The 19793-nt window shown below is 39.2% G+C and overlaps 1 long non-coding RNA gene across 1 annotated transcript; it reads left to right on the forward strand.

The window, feature by feature from the left end:
• The first annotated feature begins 17537 nt into the window (after positions 1 to 17537).
• LOC141614999 (uncharacterized) lies at positions 17538 to 19729 on the forward strand. Its single transcript, XR_012529532.1, has 3 exons — positions 17538 to 18270; positions 18392 to 18497; positions 19077 to 19729. It is a non-coding gene; the product is annotated as an uncharacterized LOC141614999 (long non-coding RNA).
• The last annotated feature ends 64 nt before the right edge of the window (positions 19730 to 19793 follow it).

Here is a 19793-nt window from a genome sequence, read left to right on the forward strand (position 1 = left end):
AAGTATAAGTATTAGGGTAACTAAGGGCTTAAATGACGATTAAGTCCCTAAGAAGAAGATTAACGCCTTTCAAGTCCTCAAGGAGCCTCACGACCTCCCTACGTTTAACGCTCGTGCTGCATAGGGAACCGCCCGTCCTGCTTGTGGGATGCTCGGGCTGAGTATCGGGACGCCCGGGTTGTGCTTCAGGATGCTCGAGCTGATCTTCAAGTCGCTCGGGCTGCTTTCAGGATGCCCGGATTATGGGTCAGCAAAGTTTCCTCTTCTTTGATTGCCTCAAGATCCGTGGGGATCATTTAGGGGTCGTGGGGGTCTTCATCATTGCCCATTCTACTCGTTCTATCTACTTAGGCCTTTAGTATCGGTCTCCCCTTTAATGCTTGGTCATTAAATGCGATCAATTTAGCCCCGTTTTTGCCCCATGCACGCAAGGCTAGCGCTCCTTCCCTACCAAGGATACAAAACCTCAAAGAATATGCAAAGTAGGAAGCTAAAGATAGAAACAACCCTAATATAAGTAAGAAAGCATAGGAACGAGGCTAGTTCGGGGACTAAATGTGTGCAAATATGAACCACATCAAATATCCTTATACCGAACCTTTGCTCGTCCCGAGTAAACAGGTGGCTAAAACTATGACCCTTATTAATACTACTAGCCGACGTGAGACAATTAGCGGGTCTCACTCCGCCCCTTCAACTAACAACAAGACACCTATGAGGTAAGATGCCTTCTTGCAAGACATGGTGGGGCTTGCCAAAATGGCGATGCATCCTAACATTTAAGCACATAAAAACAAGTAAGCAATGCATCTACAAAAATAATAGCTACTTGCCTCATCTAAGTGGCGGAATCACCTACAAGGGAAGCAATTCAAGGGCACACACTCCATCGTAGATATTGGTTCTCCTAGTTACTAAGTCCAAGAGGATACAAACAAGTCACCTCCAAGTTGTGTTAAACTAGGGTACCTTTATCCACAATCGCTAAATGCTTTTATCAAGAGCCAAGTCCCTGGTGTTAGAAATACTGTAGGATCGTGGAATTCCCCCTCTTGTTTAGACAAGAAGAAGGGTCGTCCTCTCTCCGCCATGCAACAAAGTAGGATCATCAAAGGATAAAAAGGGTTTCAAGATACATGAGTTTCATTGATAGTAGTTTCTTTTTGGGTTTGTTTTCCCCCCATTTTCGTAGCATTTGACGATTAAGATCATGCCATTTTCTTTGATGTTTGGCATTTTTCAACTTTTTGCATATTCTTTGAATATTTTTCAAAGTAACCCCATTTGTAGCAAGGGTACTTCTATTATAAGCATATGAGTCTATTTTTGCTCCTCTCTTTCATTTGATGCAATTGCAAACATTTGGCATTTGGTAACTTGAACTCAATTTGACATTTTTGTGCCCATTCCCTTTTTGTTGTCAAAAATATGATGATAGAAGTCATCAAGGGTCACCTTGGAATAAACGGTAGCCAAGGAGTTATCACACCACAAGGCACTCTTGACTAGGCCTTGGTCTATGGGTCAAAGGATACTAGTATGACACATCCTAAGGTGTTTTGAGAGTATTCTAACAAACAAAGTCTCAAGGAGAAAACTTATCTACAAGGGCCTTATATACACTTGTCAAGCTTCCAAAAATAGGTATTTCACAAAAATTTTCTAAAATGCAACTACAAGCCATGATGCAACTATCATATATACAACCTAATGTGTATGCTTCTATCGCTAGTATGCCACATAATCTAAATGCAACTCCTATAATCACATTGGTTTGTATCGCATCAGACAAAAAGAAACCACATTGTCATTAACATATAAGAGGAAAAAGGAGATTTGGAAAGATCATACCATGTGGTCTTCATATTCCTCATGCCTCAAATGTGGCATAGTCGGTCCCAAGTGATAGGAGTGAACAACAAACAAATAAACAAATATATACAATATATAAAATTCTACCTACAAAAGAGGAACATGTTTTTGGAATTTTTGAAATTTTTCAAATATTTATCATTTTTGAAATAAGTGTTAGAAAGTGTTAGTATTCCCTATCCCCACACCTAAAATAGACATTGTCCCTAATGGACAAAACAATAGGGAATTATGCAAATGCAAAGAAATGAGATGCATGAGTCTACACTAAATGCAAGCTATAAGGAGTATATTACAAAATGATGCAAACTAAACTAATCTAAGTGATGCATGCTTTCTATTGTTCGGAGAGCTAATTTAGATTAACTCGGGATGCTTGTGACTAAACTTCCCCAAACCGGGTATATTTATGGGTGAAGTTTGGCCATAAGGCCATGCCTGCAATGTTATGATAATTGTCATTTTGGATTTTTCCTAGTGGGAAAAAAAATTGTCATCGATCACCTTGATGTGGCTAAGGTGGAAAAAGTCATTTGATAATGCTAGGACACTTCACTAAGCAAAAATTCGAAACAACAATGATTATTCAAAACAAGTTAGTTAAACAAATCAAATTTTATCATAGAGATGAGAGAGGAATAAAGAGCTCACATAAGCTTTGATGGGTGCCTCTTGCCCGCTCCATCTAGCCAAAGAACTCTACAATTATCGTCATCATCTCCTCCGTCTTCATCATTCCATTCCGCTCTAGACTCATCACTTTCATAGAAGTCCATGAATTCATCCCCTTCACTATTAACCTCAACGGTGTCGTCATCACTCTCCCGACCCTCGCCATTGCCATTGGCTCCACCATTCCCATAAGCCAAATTTGGAAAGAGTATATCGACTTGTGCCCAAGAGGGAAGCATTCCTTCTTCATTTATGCACCCTTGACGGACCATTTGATGGAAATTGGGGTATAGAGCATAATACGCATCCACTCTATCATTATATTATTGTTGATGTAAGGCTTGAAGTAAACCCGTGGCAAAGTCATTCCTTGGAAGAATGAACGGGTTAGGGTGGTTGTAGGGTTGGTAAGGGAGGGGTAAGAAGGAATAGTGATCTTCTCCCCTTCATTCTTGTTTTCCTTCTCTTGTTGTTATGGAGGGGATGGCGCTTGGTTCTCTTGCCTTGAGGTTCCGGGTACTAGGTAGAAGGTAGACAGGAATGAGGCCCCTCTTCTTGGTGAAATTCTTGTCAAACCTTCCATTGGAAGGATTTGTGGATCACTTCCCTTTGTTAGCCATTTGATATTTCTTTCATAGCCCTCATAGGCTATCCAATGATGTTGTTTGAAAAGAAGACATTCATTAATCCTAGTCTTGCCCGGGAGGGGAACATACAAATTGTTGTTGTTGAAGTTTGGGTTAAACCACTTTACAATCCTTGTGATCAAGCCTCCATTCACAATATGCTTCATCCCGTTGTCACACCTATTTCGAAAATGTGCCCATCTCTCAGTATCAAAGGAGCATTGAAGTAGTATCCACTTTTACCTTGGATTTATAAGTATGATTCCATAAAAGTGAGGTCAATCAAGCTCATTTACCACCGCGGGATCAATTCGAGCAAGTAGGGTGCTCGTTATAAAACGGTAGGTGAGTCGTATGATCGGATTTTGGATGAAAGAGACCAAACAATCTTTAATCTTTGTCAAGTCACGGCCCGCTAGGGCTCTCCAAAGTGGTTCTACACTATATTTTCGAGGCTTAGATGATCGAGAGGGTGATACATCTAGACCCAAAATATCCGCAAACTCAACCAATGTTACCATTTTCCAATCGGAATTCTATACATATGGTGTTGTTGAGAGTTGAAATTTTTAGAAAGCTTAGGAATTCTAAAACAAGTGATTTGTAAGTAAGCTCATGCATATGGAACATGGTAGAGAGTCCAAATAAGTCGAACAAAGCTTCAGTTTGGTGATAGATCCCTAGCTTTCTAAGTGTTTCATGACAAAGAAACTTGGTTGGAAGGATGTTCTTACCTAGTAGTCGATGAAAGACGACTCATTGAGCATCATTAACAAATTCTATATGAGGGAACCGGTTAAGTATTGAAAGATCAATAATTTCTTCATTTTCTTTCCTCCTTGTGTTGATATGTGAGGTAGAAGAACTCCCTATAATCCTTGTGCTTCTTTGTTCCCTTGTCATGAATCTCCTTTGTGTACTCATTTTGATTGAAGTTATGAGGGCTTTGAATGCAATTGAGTGAAAGTGAAATCAAACCTTCTAAAATAGATCTCTTTGCTTTGTTGAAAATCCTAGGTTGGGTGAGTTCAAGTTTAGAGAGGTTGATTTGTTTTCTTGAGGATGAAGTGGGGTGATTTTGTGTTTTTGTGAGGGGGTTTTGGGTTTACTAAGTGAGAGGAGTTGATGTGGCTTGATATGTATGGTAGAAATTAAGAGAAGAAAGAGAAATTTTGGCCAATAGAAGTGCGGCACGGGAGGGAGACGTGCGGTTCATCTAAGGAGTTAGGCGTCTTCTTCCTTTTTGGAAACGCGCGACCTGAAATCGGCCCGCCCGTCTCGAGTTTTGGCACGCTCGTCCTGAAGTTAGGACGCCCGGATTTCTTTTCACTGCAAAAATTTCTCATGGATGATCAGATAGGAACGCGCGTCCCTAAGGGTGGTTCGCCCGTCTTGAGTACTCGAGACACCCGTCCCGATGTTGGGACCCCCAGATTTCTTTTCAGCATAAAATCTTCTAATCCTCTTAGCTCCAGCTCTCACGGGTCAAGGCTAACTCGTGGGGATCCTCCTTTTAGCTCCTCTATAGTTTCTTCTTCCTTGAATGAGTAACATAGGCTCTCTCTTAGCCTAGGCAAAAGCTTCCCCACACTTGAATCTCAAATCCTTCACACATCAGACTTGATTAGTGATCCTCCCTCACTTACACTCATGTCAAAAAATTTTGATTTAAAGTGAGAATTTAAAATGTAATGCAGAAGAAATTAAGTGCAAGTAAGTAAGTTAGTATATTTACAAATGGTGGTTTAGAGAGGACTCTACCAAACACTCCTCCATTTCAATGCTAGATCATGGTGGGAGAGGCTCAAGGCGAGTGACCTTAACCTCTCCTACAAAAGATCCTTCATAATAAGGCTTGATACGTTGACCATTGAATTTGAATCGATTTCTATCTTCGGACATTAGCTCAAAGTCTCCATACTTTCCAAATTTTGTGATTAAAAAGGGACCCGTCCATCGTGAATTCAACTTTCCGGGGAAGAGCTGATATCGAGAGTTGAATAGAAGGACTTTGTCTCCCTTGTGCAAGGCCTTTTGCTTGATTCTCATGTCATGAAGCAATTTGGTATGTTCTTTGTAGATCTTAGCATTTTCAATAAGAGTGAAGCCGGAATTCCTCCAATTCTTCGATTTGCAAGATCCTCTTCTCTCCACTTAACTTGAGATCGAGATTGAGAGTCTTGATTGCCCAAAAGGCTTTGTACTCCAATTCAAGTGGCAAATGACAAGCATTTCCATAGACCAACTTGTAAGGTGAAGCTTCTATGGGTGTCTTATAGGCCGTCCTATAAGCCCAAAGAGTGTCACCAAGCTTCATGCTCCAATCCTTACGGGTCTTGTTAACAACCTTCTCAAGGATTTGTTTGATCTCTCTATTGGAAACTTCAACTTGACCGCTTGTTTGAGGATGGTATCCCAAGCCGGTCCTATGTTGAATACCATATTTTGTCAAGAGAGATGCAAGTTTCTTCTCATGGAAATGTGATCCACCATCACTAATAATTGCTCTAGGAACTCCAAATCTTGGGAAGATCACTTTCTTTAAGAGTTTGGTCACAGTTTTTGCATCATCGGTTGGGGTAGCAATTGCTTCTACCCACTTGGACACGTAATCAATGACAACTAGAATGTACTTGTTGCCTTGAGATGATACAAATGGACCTTGGTAATCAATTCCCCAAACATCAAAGATTTCAACTTCGAAAATGCCTCGTTGTGGCATCTCATTCCTCCAAGATATGTTGTTGGTTCTTTGGCAAGGGTCACAATGCATGATAAATTCTCTAGCATCTTCAAACATGGTGGACCAATAGAAGCCCGATTGTAGGACTTTGGCAATCGTTCTCCTTGCTCCATGATGTCCTCCATAAGGGGATGAATGACAACCTTCCAAAACCCCTTTAACTTCCCATTGTGCGACACACTTTGGATAAAGGCCATCACTACATGCTTTGTAGAGGTTGGGATCATCCCAAAAGTATCTCTTCACTTCGAACAAGAACCTCTTTCATTGATTGTAGTTCAATTTAGGAGGTAGGACTCCTCCTATAATGTAGTTTCCAAAATCGGCAAACAATAGCGTGGTATGTCCCTCAAGTTGTGTGTGGATGGACATTAGAACATCATCGGGAAAGGAATCATTGATCGGTGTATTTTCCTCATTGTTGTCAAATCGAATTCTTGACAAGTGATCCGCTACTACATTTTCGGCTCCTTTCTTGTCTCTTATCTCTAAGTCAAATTCTTGTATAGCAATATCCACCTCAACAAGCGTGGCTTCGATTCTTTCTTCACCAGGAGATGTCTAAGAGCATGGGGGTCCAAAAATACAATAACCTTCGATCCAATTAGGTAGGAGCGGAACTTGTCCAACGCATACACTATAGCCAAGGAGTTCCTTTTCCGTGGTATCATAGTTGACTTGTGATGGATCAAGGGTCTTGCTTATATAGTATATAGCATGTAAAGCTTTCCCAAATCGTTGGCCAAGAACCGCGCCAACGACATAGTTGCTTGCATCACTGATGTGAACATTATTTGCGCACATTTAGTCCCCTAATTGAGCCTATTTTGCATACTTTTATAACATTTCATGACCATTTTATCCGTCAAATCCTTCCTATTTGCTTTCCTAGTGCATTTTACATGTTTTGTAGGAAAGAAGATAATAAGGCGAAAATTCCCGTCTTTCGTGCATATTTGGAAGCTTAATTGACGATATTTGATGGACTAAGTATGAAGAGAAAGCAAGAATGATGACCAAGGAAGAATAAATAAAGAGTATTTGGAGGAATCTTAGGCTTAAAAGCAAAAAGAAAGGGAATAGCAGCTCAACCCGCGCGGGTCAAGTCTATCTGGAGCGGGATACTGTGAACCCGCTCGGGTCGATTTCAACCCGCTCGGGTTGAAGCTCAGGACGCTCGGATTTCGCTCGGGACGGGCGTATTCTGGACAGGGGATTTTCCTTGCTACGTGAACTACAAATCAGCCCGTCTTCACCCTTGGACGCCCAGATTTCTTCACATCACGAGATTTTCATCCTTCAAGCAACGATAAGAGAAGCCCTTCTCTCGGAGAATCCCGGAGTCTCCTTGCTCAACTTAAAAAGTGTGATTACTAGTTTAGCCCTTAGTTAACCCTAATGCATCCTCCCTAATTTCCACTATAAATACCCCATTTGTAATAATCAAACCATCAAGTTTTCATTAGGGGGAATCAATCTTTCCTTAGATTAGATTAGTAGTAGATTAGAATAGATTATCATTTAATCTTTCCACAAAATATACATTAATCTTTCCTTTAATCATTGTTCAAGTTTATTATTGAGGAATTCAAGTTTATTATTGGGTAATTAGAAGATTATTGGGTTTATTGGGAGATTGACAACCTTCCATCAATCATCAAGTTCTTCTATTATTCTTGCTTTGTTATTGGAATCATTAGTAGGTATAATCTCTTAATCTCTTTTTAATTATTGCTAATTACTTTTATTTGTTCATCATGTTTCACTTTGTTAGTATGATTGACAACCTTGCTAGCATGTTCAATATGATGATAAGTGAGTAGTCTCTTAGCTAGGGTTAATGGGTGATTAGGGGAAACCAACATGGGGAATGATTCATGCTTAAATTAATATGCTTTCATGTTTTATTTGCTTGCTTGTTTTGATCTCAACTCATGCACATGTTATGTTTGATGAAATGCTAAGCCTATGAATCCTTGCATTTACTATCATCTCCTATCTTTTCAATGAGACTTGTAAGACATAACCCAACTCGAGTCTCATTAGACCATGCATGTTGTTGAGTAGGGAAGATTAAGTCGACTTGTAGGTGTTGTACAATCTAATCGATTCGGCTCCGGGACCCAAACTTTCCTAGGATTGTAAGATATAACCCAACTCAATCCATCACAACAATAATTGCTTGCTTATAATTTGAGAACATGTTTGTATGATCATATCCCATGATTCCCCTATAATCCCATGACACCCTAGTGCTTTTTAATCAATTGTTTACATCTTTCCTTTTGTTTCTTGTTTATTGCCTTTATTAGCTTAGAATCATCAACCCATTATAATTGTGACAACCCCAAGCATAACCATAATTAGATTGAATAATTTGAGTAACCATCGTCCCATGGATCGACCTCGACTTACCACTAGCTAGTTGTATGTTGAGTTTTATAAATGTGTTTGATTGGATGAGCGACGACATCACCCCATCAAAATGGCGCCGTTGCCGGGGACGGTGTTGTTTATTTGAATTGTTCTTTTGTCTAGTTTTAGTTGTGCTTCTTCTTGAGGAATTTTGGTTCCTTGGGAATTTATTTCTTGTACTTGTTCTTTTTCACATGCCCAACATGTCTACATTCACTTTTTGGCAATATGAAAATGAATCATTTGATAAATATGTTGCAAGATTTGAAGATTATATGACTCATGCTTGGCATCATGGTTTTACTATTTCAAATTATGAAGCATGTTGTGTTGTTTATAATGGCATGAACCTTGAAACCCGCAACTTGGCATTTCACTTGAGTGGTGGTAGGATATGTGAGATGAGTTGTGAGGAATTTTGGGAATTTGTTGAGTTCATGACCACCCATTGTCTTAAGCAAACTATACATGACATCTTTGAGAATGCCAAGGAGGGTATGGAAGCGATAAAAATCACATTTCAAAAATTCATTGAGGAAAACTATGATGAAAATGAGATTTGTGAGGATGAGAAACCTTCCTATAACCTTGAGCCAACCTACTATGCCCACAAAATTACCCCACCTTGGGAAGATGGAGTGCTTGATGAGGAGAGTGATGATGAGGAGGAGTACATTCTTGATTGTGAAACTAATGCTTGGATGCCGTCATCCTACTCTTCTTGTGTTTCAATGAAATCAACCTCCATGGAATTTGATGTTAATGGGCAAAGTGAGAGTGATATGGATGAGAGCTTGAGTGAAAACTCACCCTTTGAGGATGACATATTTGAGGGAGACAATTGTGTTGAGCTTGGTGAGCCTTGCTATGACAACCCCTTTGATAATGGACCTTGTTGGGATGAGGAATTTGATGAGGACATTTGGGAACCTCAAATAGACACCCTTAAAATCACCTTGGATGATAATGAGAGCACTTGCATTGAATGTGGTGATTTTGACTATTTGGAGGATGGGTTGAGCCAATTGCCAACCAACTACCCATTTCATGTTCCTTCCATCCATTTTTCTTATGATTTTTGTCATAATACTCTTGACATGCTTGTTCGGTCTTTTACTTGGGCATTATTTCATTGCATAATCTTGTGTTGCTATGCATGCCTATTCATGTCCCACTCCCAAGAATTTGACCGACTTCTACGTGCTTTGAGTGCTAGTGATAATTTTCAATGAAATTGTTAATTGATAGTCCTTGGTTTGATGGAGTCCCTCAATAACCATTAATTTGTATATATGCATCTAGTGTAGTTTTTTAATTGCATGAGAGATGAAAGGGAGGGATCTCATATTTTTAATTGAGTTTTTGAAGGAAATTCATAAAAATGAGAAGATGAAAAATGTCAAGAAATGAAGAAAATGGAAAAATTGGGCTTATGAGTAAGTGTGTTATCAAGGGAAAGGTGTTGGGCCATAATTTCAAAAAAGACGTCCATCCCGAGATAAATCCGGGCGGGTTGAAGGCCAAGAAAAGAAGAAAAATTCTCTGCCCAAGAATCCGGGCGGATTTTAAGAAAAACGCCCTTCTTTGCTCTCAACCCAACGCGGGTTGAAATTATCTGGAGCGGGTTCCCGGACAACCCGAGCGGGTTCATTTCGTCCCGAGCGGGTCCACCCTCCGAATCTGCATTTTCACGAAACACGGGCAGAACAATGCTACCCCACCCGTGTTCAGCCTTTAACCCGTGATTTCTTTGTTTTCAGCTATAAAAATCACTCTTCACTCAAAGCTCACCTACCATCTTCATCTTCTACCTTCAAACTCAACCTCAACTCACAAAACTCACCCAAATAACCACAAAATTCAACCAAATCACCATCTAATTACTCTAAAAATCATTCTAAACCATTTCTACACAATAAAAACCAACTTTCCAACCTTCTATTTGCTCAAAATCACCCATTTTCATCATTTCAAAAATTGGAGCTCCAAAAATCCGTGAGCAACAATTGATTTTCGGGTTTGATTTTTGCCTTCTAGCTTCACTACATTGCTTTTAGTGTTCTAGTAAGGCATTTTCAAGGTTGTTTGGCTCTTATTTGTGAAGATTTGTGGCATTCTTGGGTAGTGATACTTGGTGGATTTCAAGGCTACAACAATGAATTTTTGGGGCAAGAGTAAGGCTACTACTTCTAAGGGATCAAAAAGAAGGAAAGGAAGCAATTCTAATGCTCCACCGGAGTACCAAATGCAAGAAGAGGAGTTAGTACCGGAGATTGAGCAACTTGATGATTTCCCGGAGGTAGTATTCATCAAAAATGAGCAAAGGAAGCGATTTTTGAAACTACTTGGTAAGGAGTTCGAACCCACTCGTTTCATTTGTCGTCAAACTTTGGATAAACTTGGTATTGAAGGACGAACCGAGTCCTTATTTAGAGAAATGGGTCTTGAGACTTTATTTAATATGCATGAGGAAACCTACCTTAGCCTCACCTTGGAATTCTTGTCTAGTCTCAAAGTATTTGAAGGAGAGACATATGGGGTGTCTTTGGAATTTAGGTTGTGTAATGAGACCCATCAAATGCATTTGGGTACCTTTGGTGAAATCTTTGGGCTTGCGATACCCGAGACCGACCTTGAAAAGCCCGTGGGGTTCACGGAGTCACATTTGTGGAGAGCAATCACCGGGTTGGAATTAGAGGGTTTTAAGAGGTGTCATGCCTTTTACATTCATCACCCGGTTATTAGAATGTGGCATCAATTTATAGCGGGGACTATTCATGGTAGAAGTGACACGGGATGTGTGAGTCAACTTGACATGACTTTTCTTGAGTCATATTTGAATGTCCAAGGTTTGCCAAAGTACAACTTTAATCCCGCTCTTGAATTACTTGTCCGATTTTGAAATCTATCAAAGGGTAAGACAAAATCAAAGGGAATTGTGATGGGTGGTCTTGTGACTAGGATGGCCAATGCTTTATGTCCGGGGTTTAATGATGATGGGAGATATGAGCCTCTACCCGGAGATACTTTACTTAATGAGAGGGTCATCTTTAGGCATCACAAATGGTGCAAACATAATGATTTGGGAGGTATTGATTGGTACACCAAGGGAAGCACTACATTCACCCTTCCTTGTTGGGACCTTCCTCCTATCACACCTAGGTCGAGTTACCTTGCACCCATGCCGAGCTACCTCCTCCCCATTGAGAGGATTAGGGTTCCACCACCTAGGAGACGTGAGGAGGCACCTTCTACTCCTTCCCATGCACCATCACCGTCCCAAGGTCCAAGCCTTGGATTTCCACCATTCCTTCATGGTGTTCGGCCCTCATATGCGGAGATACCTCCATACCCCCATGTCTACCGACCCTTTTCACCTTCTCCCCTCGCCCGAGTAGCCCGCCATCGGCCATGGATATATTGATGGGTATGATAAGCAACATGGATGTTAGGATGCACCGAGGGCAAGAAGACAACTATTTCGCCCTCTATCCTCAATATTATCATATGGCACAACAAGGGTTTATTGATCCTAATGGTCCTAGGCCTTCTTGGGTGCAACCGCACCTTGTGTTCCCAAACCAAGGCTTGAATGAAGATGACCAAGGAGGAGGAGAGGAAGAAGAAGAAGAAAGTAATGAAGATGATGATAGCCTTAATGATAGAGGCTTTGATTGAGATCGTGATTGTGAGACCTTTCTTTCCCTATTTCTCATGTATAGTTTGCATTGTATTATACCTCACATGATTAGATTAGTTTGCATTGTATTTATCCCACATGATTCATGTAGATAGTTGCATATAGACTAGAATTCATGCTTAGTTACTAATGGCCAAACCTATTCATTTCTACACTAGAAATAGTGTTTAAATCGGTTTGGGGAGGTTTGATCATAGGTGACTTAAGCATTTATCATGCATCATATAGTATAGTTTAGATTGCATTCATTTGTTATATATGTCATATAGAATTGCATTTAGTTAGAGCATGCATTCATTCATACCATATCATTGCATTTGTACTTCAATTTCAAAAAATCAAAAATCCAAAAACATGCTTTTCTTTCCTACTCCTACATGTACATTGAGGACAATGTCCAAAATAAAGTGGGGGATGGGAATTTATATTCCAAAAATACATAAAAATTGAAAAATTTCGAAAAATCCCAAAAATATGTTCTTTAATTTCATAAAATCGAAAACCATAAAAATTTGAAAAATTTAAAAACCAAAAACATGTTCATTTCCTTTGTAGTGTAGTCATTATTGTACATATTGTGTTTGTTCTATCCTTCTTCACATTGATTGACTACGCCACATCCGAGACATGAGGATATTGAAGACCGCATGGTATGATCTTTCCAATCTCCTTTTTCCTCTTTATGTTAATGACTATGTGGCTTTATTTTGATTGATGCGGTATAACAATGTGAACTTAGGACTTACATTTAGTTTATTTGGCATATTAGTTGGTAGAATCATTTGCATTAGGATGTTTATATGTTAGTTGCATCATGGCATGTAGTTTGCATGTTAGAAAATTTTGCGAAACCGTCTATTTGGGAAGCTTGACAAGTGTATATAGGCCCTAGTAGATGCTTTTTATTCTTAAGACTTTGCTTGTTAGAATACTTGTAAAACACCCTAGGATGTGTCATGCTAGTATCCTTTGACCCATGGTTTAAGGCCTAGTCAAGAGTACCTTGTGGTGTGATAACTCCTTGGCTACCGTTTATTCCAAGGTGACCCTTGAAACCATGCATACTTCTATCATTCATCCATATTCTACCACATTTTTGTCATCAAAGGGAATGGGCACAAAACAAAAAGAAATCAATTTGAGTTCAATGAAATGAAAAGTGAAAGAAAGTTTGCAAAAATGCATCAAAAGAAAAGAGGAGCAAAAATAGAACTCCTAAAGCTTCAAATACAAGGCACCCTCGTTACTAATTGGGGTGACTTTGAAAATGTTCAAAAAGAAATGCAAAAAGTTGTCAAGTATTGAAATGCCAAAAATCAAAAAGAAATGGCAAAGAAAGTGTTCTCAAATGTCAAATACCACAAGAAATTGGGGGGAAAAACAAAAACAAAAGCAAACTCCCAAAGTGAAACTCAAATATCTATTGATCCCTTTATCCATCATATCCATTTTTGTGCATGGTAGAGAGGGGACGACCCTTCTTCTTGTTTAGGCAAGAGGGGGAATTCCGCGATCCTCCAGTGTTTCTAACACCATAGGGAGTCTACTCTTGACAAAAGCATTTAACGATTGAGGACAAAGGTACCCTAGCTTGACACCTTTTGGAGGTGATTTATTGGTATCCTTCTAGGCTTAGTAGTTTGAACAAATTGCATCTATGAAGGATTGTGTACCCTTGAATTGCTTCCCTTGTAGATAATTTCCGCCACTTAGATGAGGAAAGTGGCTATTCTTTTTGTAGATGCATCCATTATGTGTTTTTGTGTGCTTAAAGTTTGGATGTGTCGCCATTTTGGCAAGACCCACCTTGCCTTGCAAGAAGGCATCCTACCTCATGGTTGTCTTGTTGTGAGTTGAAGGGGCGGAGTGAGACCCGCTAATTGTCTCATATCGGCTATATTATTAGGTTAGTTTAAATAAAGGTCTAGTTTTTGTCACCTCTTTACTCGGGACGAGTAAAGGTTCGGTTTGGGGATATTTGATGTGAACATTATTTGCGCACATTTAGTCCCCTAATTGAGCCTATTTTGCATACTTTTATAACATTTCATGACCATTTTATCCGTCAAATCCTTCCTATTTGCTTTCCTAGTGCATTTTACATGTTTTGTAGGAAAGAAGATAATAAGGCGGAAATTCCCGTCTTTCGTGCATATTTGGAAGCTTAATTGACGATATTTGATGGACTAAGTATGAAGAGAAAGCAAGAATGATGACCAAGGAAGAATAAATAAAGAGTATTTGGAGGAATCTTAGGCTTAAAAGCAAAAAGAAAGGGAATAGCAGCTCAACCCGCGCGGGTCAAGTCTATCTGGAGCGGGATACTGTGAACCCGCTCGGGTCGATTTCAACCCGCTCGGGTTGAAGCTCAGGACGCTCGGATTTCGCTCGGGACGGGCGTATTCCTGGACAGGGGGATTTTCCTTGCTACGTGAACTACAAATCAGCCCGTCTTCACCCTTGGACGCCCAGATTTCTTCACATCACGAGATTTTCATCCTTCAAGCAACGATAAGAGAAGCCCTTCTCTCGGAGAATCCCGGAGTCTCCTTGCTCAACTTAAAAAGTGTAATTACTAGTTTAGCCCTTAGTTAACCCTAATGCATCCTCCCTAATTTCCACTATAAATACCCCATTTGTAATAATCAAACCATCAAGTTTTCATTAGGGGGAATCAATCTTTCCTTAGATTAGATTAGTAGTAGATTAGAATAGATTATCATTTAATCTTTCCACAAAATATACATTAATCTTTCCTTTAATCATTGTTCAAGTTTATTATTGAGGAATTCAAGTTTATTATTGGGTAATTAGAAGATTATTGGGTTTATTGGGAGATTGACAACCTTCCATCAATCATCAAGTTCTTCTATTATTCTTGCTTTGTTATTGGAATCATTAGTAGGTATAATCTCTTAATCTCTTTTTAATTATTGCTAATTACTTTTATTTGTTCATCATGTTTCACTTTGTTAGTATGATTGACAACCTTGCTAGCATGTTCAATATGATGATAAGTGAGTAGTCTCTTAGCTAGGGTTAATGGGTGATTAGGGGAAACCAACATGGGGAATGATTCATGCTTAAATTAATATGCTTTCATGTTTTATTTGCTTGCTTGTTTTGATCTCAACTCATGCACATGTTATGTTTGATGAAATGCTAAGCCTATGAATCCTTGCATTTACTATCATCTCCTATCTTTTCAATGAGACTTGTAAGACATAACCCAACTCGAGTCTCATTAGACCATGCATGTTGTTGAGTAGGGAAGATTAAGTCGACTTGTAGGTGTTGTACAATCTAATCGATTCGGCTCCGGGACCCAAACTTTCCTAGGATTGTAAGATATAACCCAACTCAATCCATCACAACAATAATTGCTTGCTTATAATTTGAGAACATGTTTGTATGATCATATCCCATGATTCCCCTATAATCCCATGACACCCTAGTGCTTTTTAATCAATTGTTTACATCTTTCCTTTTGTTTCTTGTTTATTGCCTTTATTAACTTAGAATCATCAACCCATTATAATTGTGACAACCCCAAGCATAACCATAATTAGATTGAATAATTTGAGTAACCATCGTCCCATGGATCGACCTCGACTTACCACTAGCTAGTTGTATGTTGAGTTTTATAAATGTGTTTGATTGGATGAGCGACGACATCACCCCATCAATCACACATTATCTCAAAAGGTAACTCCCAATTTGGGGGTTGATTGATTAGTGCCGAAATTAGAGCTTCCTTGGTCCTATCAAAAGCTTCAACACACTCATGAGTAAATTGGAACGGGACATCCTTAAGCAAAAGTTGAGTGGGGGGTTTTTCAATTTTAGAAAAATCTTTTATGAATGGTCGGTAAAACCCCGCATGACCGAGAAAACTCCGCACCCCTTTGACATTCACAGGTGGCGGTAATTTCTCTATCACTTCAACTTTGGCTTTGTTAACCTCGATGCCCTTTTCCGTAATCAAATGACCCAATACAATACCTTCATTGACCATGAAATGACACTTTTCCCAATTTAACACAAGACTAACATCTTCACACTTTTGTAAGACAAGAGATAAATTGTGCAAACACGAATCAAAGTCTTTCCCATAAACACTAAAATCATCCATAAAAACCTCCATTGTGGTTTCTAAGTAATCGAAAAAGACACTCATCATGCAACGTTGAAAGGTGAGCTCTTTGTTTAACGTTGGCCTTACTTACTTCCAAGGCCTCCAATGCTTCCAAAGGGTATTTGAAGATAGTAGAATTTGCATGGTCCTCTACGCAAAAATCTATAAGGTCCATCTTGCAATTTAAACTAAGAGAAAAAGGTGAGAAATACCTTGAGGAAATGCCCTTCCCCAAGGCAAAGAAAGACACAACTAAAAGCAACAAATAACATCTCAATTGAACATCGTCCCCGGCAACGGCGCCATTTTGATGGTGCGTGTCGTTGTATGCCCTCAAACAATATTTATAGTCTCGACAAACTACCCTTAGTAGAGCGGTAAGTAGAGGTCGGATCCCAAGGGACGGGTATTGGATTAAGTTACCGAATGCAATTAGCTATATCTTAGGGTATCACAATTTAGTTTGGGTTGAGATGGTTATCTAAACTACTAGACAAGTAAAAGTAGTCAAAGCAAGCAAAGTAAAGTAAATGGGAATGTAAACAATTGATAAAAGGCACTAGGGTGTCATGGGGTCAAAAGGGAATCATGGAAAGATCACAAAAACAAGTTTTATAGATGCAAGCAAGTTATTGTTTTAGTGGAATCAAGTTGGTGAAGGCCTTACTATACCTAGGCAAACTTAGGTCTCGGAGCCGAGTCGGTCAAGACTGTACAACACCTACAATTGACTTAGTCCTTCCTAGTCAACTAAAATGCAAGGTCTAACAAGTCTTGAGTTGGTTTATATCTTACAAGCCTTGTTGAATGGATAAAAGATTCATGCTAGGTTGTCAATCAAACATGACAAATGCATAAGTTGAAACTACAACAAGCAAGCAATCTTATGGACTTATTAAGCAAAGACCTTCCCCATGATTGATTCCCCTAATCCCCCATTAACCCTAGTTAAGAGACTACTCACTCATGATCATAGAAAGCATGCTAATAAAAATGTCAAACATATTAACAAACTTGAACATGATAGAAGAGCAAGATACTAAGCAAGGATTAAATAAAGAGTAAGGAAATGGTACCAACTTAGGATGAATAGAATGCAAAGAATAATAGAAGGAAACTTGATTGATGATGAAGAGTTGTCAATTCTTCAATAATCTCAATATAATCTTCAAATTACCCAACTAGATCTAAAGTTCTTGAACAATAATTAGGAAAAGATTAAGATATAATTAAGCTAATTGATTCTAATCTAATCTTCTGACCTCCTTCTAATCTTCTAATACCATGGAGTATTTATACTAAGTACAAATATTAGGGTAACTAAGGGCTTAAATGACGATTAACTCCCTAAGAATAAGATTAACGCCTTGCAAGTCCTCAAGGAGCCTCACGACCTCACTACGTTAGATGCTCGTGCTACATAGGGAACCGCCCGTCCTGCTTGTGGGACGCTCGGGTTTAGTATCGGGACACCCGGGTTGTGCTTTAGGACGGTCGGGCTGATCTTCAGGTCGCTCGGGCTGCTCTCAGGACGCCCGGATTATGGGTTAGCAAAGTTTCCTCTTCTTTGATTGCCTCAAGATCCGTGGGGATCATTGAGGGTCGTGGGGATCTTCATCATTACCCGTTCTACTCGTTCTACTCGTTCTATCTACTTAGGCCTTTAGTATCGGTCTCCCGTTTGATGCTTGGTCGTTAAATGCGATCAATTTAGCCCCGTTTTTGCTCCATGCACGCAAGGCTAGCGCTCCTTCCCTACCAAGGGCATAAAACCTCAAAGAATATGTAAAGTATGAAGCTAAAGATAGAAACGACCCTAATATAAGTAAGAAAGCATAGGAACGAGGCTAGTTCGGGGACTAAATGTGTGCAAATATGAGTCATATTATTTGTGTGCTGGAGCTCACTCAATATTCCTAAATGGTCCTTTATTTTATGGGTTATTCAACACAAAAGATTCCTCACCAAGGATAGATTAATGGCTATGGGGATCCCTCACGACCCCTCTTGTTTCTTATGTGGTAGTGATGATGAATCACATGCTCACTTATTTTATCACTCTTCTTTCAGCAACTTGTGTGTCTCTCTGTTACAACAACGTTTGCAGGTGAGTTTTTCCCCTAAACTTCTCATCCAATGGAGTAATAATACATGAATGAGGAGCCTTTTGATCAGAAGAGTGGTGTGTGCTTGTCCTGTGGGTATTGCTTAATTATTTCATTTGGCAGGTCAGAAACAAGGCTAGGCTTGAGCATCATGTTCGTCAACCAAAAACAGTCGTGCATCAAGTGATACAATCAGCCCTTAATAGATTCTGGAGTCGTAACTACTCTGGTAGGGATAGTGAATGGATACAGAATATTTCAAACTAGATGAGAAGTCTTATACATTGTATACTTTTTTTGCCTTTAGATAGTATACTTGTTATGAACTCATCTCTGGGATGTATTCTTTTATTGATATCAATATATTCTTACCTTCCACAAAAAAAACAAAAAAAATTCTTCATCCTATGGTTTAAAATTGCTCATTTTTGAAATATATTCTTGCATATTTGGATTTTTTAGCCTAAAAAGTAGAAATTAGTACATTTGCATAAACTATTTAATTGACTTTGAAACAACTTAAAAATAAATGATTTGTATTCGTAGTATATTTTGTCTTCTATTCTATTTTCATTTGCTACCCCTGTTGAAAAAAGACACTAACCTAATTCTCTCTATTCATAGCCTAACGTTTCTCAAAATAGACAAATTCTTCAATTATGGATGATAATTTAATTATAGAACAAATATCAATACATTAATTGCAATAATTTTAATCAAATTCCGTTTTTTCTTCCATTTTGTATGGTTTTTAGTTAGCTTCGGGTTTGTGTAGCAATTAATCAAATTTTGTGATAATTGATGGTAGAGGAATGGTAGCTGCCTGGCGTTAGGGACGACAAGGGCTGTGACTCGTGTCGCCGTCAAGAGTGGTGGGAGAAGGAATGTGGCCGGCGACGGCGACGACGATGGGGCGGGAGAAAGAGAGGACGAGGATGGCTGGAATTAGGAGACAACGGACGAGGAGAGGAAGCGGGGATAGTGGTGGTGGTGGTAGATGGTCCAGCAGCCGGCGATGCCTAATGGGTTCGGACGTCGGTGGTGCCTGGCGGTGGAGAGTGGGGGAGGGTGGTCAAAGTTGGTGGTGGAAGGAGATGGGGATTAAGAAGGAAAAAATAGAGAGAAATAAAAGGTAAAATGAAAGTGGTTAATGAAAGGGGTACAATGCGTACTGTGAAAATCACCACCATTTGTATTGTATGTGGAAAATAAGATGGCATGAGAAGTTGGGAATTGTGACGATAAAAAGCCGAAGAAATAGTGGTTGTAGCATTACTTTAAAAGTTTTGATAAACGTTATCATCGCCAAGAAATTTCTCTGACTCCGTCTTTCCTGCTCCTCAAAAAGAAATTTAACAATAATAAAGAAATGAGAAGCTCTTGTATTAAAAGAAGGTATTCTTACGGCTAAATCTTTAAGAATTTCAAAATTGATAATAGAAGGTGAAATTTTTTGTGTTACCAATGCAATTCATACAACTTGGCAAATTTTGTGGGAAATTTGAAGTGTTATTAAAGACGTAAA

Source organism: Silene latifolia, chromosome 11 (genome assembly GCF_048544455.1).
Source record: "Silene latifolia isolate original U9 population chromosome 11, ASM4854445v1, whole genome shotgun sequence".
NCBI lineage: Eukaryota > Viridiplantae > Streptophyta > Magnoliopsida > Caryophyllales > Caryophyllaceae > Silene > Silene latifolia.